Consider the following 4,164-nt stretch of genomic DNA (forward strand, 5'->3'; position numbering starts at 1 on the left):
CTTAACCAACTGAGCCACACAGGTGCCCAATAATAGTTCTATTCCTAATTATATATCAACTAGAAGCACAAAACCATTTGAGTCCATCTAATATTAACATAAGCATGACCCAGGATGCCATCTTAAACTTTCTGATCTTTTTTTTTTTTTTCTGCTTGATGACATCAGATACCACTTTTTATTGTACTACAAAGACATCTGAAGAAAACATACAATTCGAAACACTATTTTTGTGCGAGTCCTGGTTATTAACAAGGGTATTTAATAAAGTTAGGATTCCAGTAAAAGGAAGTGTTTTCATGAAAGCGTTCGGGATCAGTTGTATGTCATATAGCGGGGAGTAGCACTGAATTTGGCATAAGACTTATTTACAGCCTCCAAGAAATCCTTCTCGGTAGCAATTTTTCGCCGTGCTCTGATGGCAGACATGCCGGCTTCTGTGCAGACGCTTCTAATCTCCGCACCAGGACTATTTGGACACAGTCACACTAACAATTCAAATCTGATATCTCTTTTGACACTCATTGAACGAGCATGAATCTTAAAAATGTGAGTCCGACCCTCTAGATCAGGTAAGCTGAATTCAATCTTTCTGTCCAGCCTCCCTGGCCTCATGAGTGCCGGATCCAGGGTATCAGGTCTGTTAGTGGCCATCGGCACTTTAATGTTACCTCGAGGATCAACACCGTCCAGCTGATTGATCAGTTCCAGCATTGTCCTCTGCACTTCGTTGTCTCCTCCAGCACCGTCATCAAAACGAGCCCCTCCAATAGCATCAATTTCATCAAAGAAGATGAGGCAGGCTTTTTTTGTTCTGGCCATTTCAAAGAGCTCACGAACCATTTGAGCCCCCTCACCAACATACTTCTGTACAAATTCAGATCCAATAACTCGAATGAAGCAAGCATCAGTCCTGTTAGCAACTGCCCGAGCACAGAGGGTCTTGCCTGTACCCGGCGGACCCTTGAGAGGCTCAATGCCAAGGTTAACAAACCTCTCTGGATGAAGTAATGGGGTTTCAACTACTTCTGGAAGTTTCTCAATCTGTTCCTTACAGCCATCCACATCACTGATGTGACATCAGGTTTTTCTTCCACCTGCATCATGGTAACTGTTGGGTCAATCTTGGGAGGTAGCGGAATATGAATCTGATACTTATTTCTGTCCACCCCAACTCTCATCACTTCTTCAATGTCGGTAGGTGCTACCTGATCACTGAGGTCCACCACAAACTTGGCAAACGGCTTCACATTGATAATGTACTTTGGGTCCTCCGAGTCAGCATTGATTATCTTCGTACACCTTGCAACCTGCAAAGGCTGTTCACTCTGCAGTGTTTGCTTATCTGCCAGAGTGCTGGTGGGGCCAGGCCAGTATCAGACTCTTTAATACCAGTGAGCTCATTAATTTTCTTGAGAAGTTGTTGAATGTCATCTTCAACCTGCTTTATCTGCCTAGAGTAAGTGCTTTGACCGTAAGTTTTCAGCAAGGCGATATCTCCCTCATCCAGAGCTCGGATGGGCATGTGGTCCTTCTCCTCCTCTTTGGTTTTCCACTGATCGGCACCGAGGTAATCAGGCATTTTCGGAGCTCCGAGGGCCTCAACTGCTCAGTGATTACACAGCACCTTCGTCGCTTCCGGTGGTCAAAACTTTCTGATCTTTTAATAGATATTTGTACTCCATCTGTTTTTATGAGTACATAGAAAGAGGTTCTTTTAATAAATGCAGTCAACACCGATAGTTTTCTGTCCAGTTCCTGGAACACAAGAAGGAAATAATATTTGAAAATTAGACTTGGGAAGAGTGAAAAAAAGGAAATCAGATATCCTTATCCAGCAACGTCCAAGGAATCATATGAAAGAAAGAGCAGAAACAAAATGTAATATGCCTACATGGCAACTTATATAGAAATCAATTATATCTAATTTAGTATTTATGGAATAAATAACTTATTTTCATATTAGAGTATACAAAGGCATTTGTAGAAGGAATCCATGACACTTTAAAAAATTAAACTTACATGACTAATATGACACTTACATAAAACATGATTTTTTTTAACAATCCTTGTTTGATAATTGAGCAGACTTCCAAATGAGCTTGTTATTCTTCTTTCTAGTTGAAGTTATTTCTTCATTTTACTTTTTCAAATAAAATAAATACTTTCCTTGTGAAAGAAAGGGGGAAAAAAGGCTTAGCCTTTTGAAGTTTCTATCAGGCCTATTTTTTTTTATGATTCCCTGATTGCCTCATTTTGTCTTATAACATCTCTGCACAGGTGAAGGATAGATGTCATCTTAATTCTGTCATGCTTTATTTTATTAGCCGGACACCTTTGGCCCAGAGAAGTTTAGCAATCACAGTTGTTATGGAGTGCACCTGGGACCTTGTTCCAGCTCTCTCTACTTCACAGATTCTGCTGTTCATTCCACAGAGTATGGTTGTCTTCTGACACAGATTCTAAAAAGAGGCAGAAATAATATAAATTTTCCCAAGAGGAATGAACATCTGCTTAAAGAAAAGTACTAATTTCCAGTGCAATAAAGTAAGAAACACATTAACTAATTAAATTTAATGTGAGGCTTTAGTCTCAGTATTTGTTTGTACAGCTAGGAAATGATTTCTACCCAATACATCAGGATCGTTTTGTGACAAATGTCAATGACTTCCCGACAGTCCTTTCCACATGGCCACAGTACTGACGTGATTCCAGCCAGATGAATGGTCATTTTCAGAGCCTGCCATTTAGAATCTTACAAAAACCAAGGTGTCTCTCCCAAATTTTTATGTCATTGTTATTGCAGAGGGAAATCTAACATTCTTCTACTGTGAGGCATAATTTAAAAGGTAATTTTCCTATCGAATGTGAGATGTTTCTGAACTCTTCCAGGTTCATGTTCACATTGGAATTTTCTAGAATTTTCTTTATTCATGTGTTACAGATCCAATCATTTTACATGGGATTAGTTGTTTTCACATATATTTTCCCAGCTAGGCATAGAACTTCTGGATTAAACTAATTTATTAGCTAAAAGCTAAATATCTAACACATAATCATTGTTTATTTTAAGATTATCAAACCAATGAATGAAAAGTGAATGGCCTTGGAGAGGGGAGTATCTTGATACCATCCGTCCAGGATAATATACTTGGAAGCCCAAATGATTTCACAATCATCTCATATTGAGTCTCTTTCAATCTCATTTGGGTCTTTAGATGCTGTATTTTCTATGACCTTCAGAGTGATTTTAAGTGTGGGATCTGTACTTTGACCTCTAGCTCTGGACCACCAGCACTGAAGGTGAACTATATTAATTTTTTCTCTTGCAAATAATGAATTCACTCGGTTTATGATATAGATATAGTGAGATTATTTGTATAGAGTCTTTCGTAATAAACCTTCTCCATGAAAAAAGTAGCAACTTAATGTAATACAGTAGAGAATATAATTGAATAATAAATAATTCTGTGGAACATATACTTTTATGTCATTGAGATGAAGTAACCCATTAATAAATACAAAAAAAAAGAATATACAATGTTTGCAGAAAGTCATGAAGCTTAAAGCCAAATTTCTTTTCATACAATACAAAACATACAAAACTCAAAGCCTAGCAAATATTAACCACCAATATATTGAGATATGATTAGGATCATAAAAATATTTATATTTTAGGTATACTAGAGCTTTGTATATTAATTTCCAATATTTATCCAACCTAGCTTAAGCTGATATGTGATATTTAGGTTTTTCTAAGCTTAAATGAGAATATTTAATATAAGCACTAGGGAACATAAATAAAAAATGCTAATTCACCAAAATTAAGAAGATGAGCTTATGAAAGTACTTAATATTTTCTTAGGGTATTGTGATATAAAAGATGTTGCATTATGTTAACTTCTTAATTGCTCTGTGATTAATACCATTAACATGAATGGGTGAGAAAAGTAGATTTGGGTGGATTGAACAAGATCTTATATTCGGGGGCACCTGGGTGGCTCCGGGGGTTAAAGCCTCTGCCTTCAGCTCAGGTCATGATCCCGGGGTCATGGGGTCGAGCCTCACACTGGACTCTCAGCTCAACTGGGAGCCTTCTTCCCCTCTCTCTCTCTCTCTGCCTGCCTCTCTGCCTACTTGTGATCTCTATCTGTGTCAAATAAA

General features: G+C 37.9%; 1 pseudogene; it reads right to left on the reverse strand.

The window, feature by feature from the left end:
• Positions 1–247: 247 nt before the first annotated feature.
• Positions 248–1,636, reverse strand: LOC123925085 (annotated as a pseudogene).
• Between the last annotated feature and the right edge of the window lie 2,528 nt (positions 1,637–4,164).

This window comes from Meles meles, chromosome 14 (genome assembly GCF_922984935.1).
Source record: "Meles meles chromosome 14, mMelMel3.1 paternal haplotype, whole genome shotgun sequence".
Taxonomy (NCBI): domain Eukaryota; kingdom Metazoa; phylum Chordata; class Mammalia; order Carnivora; family Mustelidae; genus Meles; species Meles meles.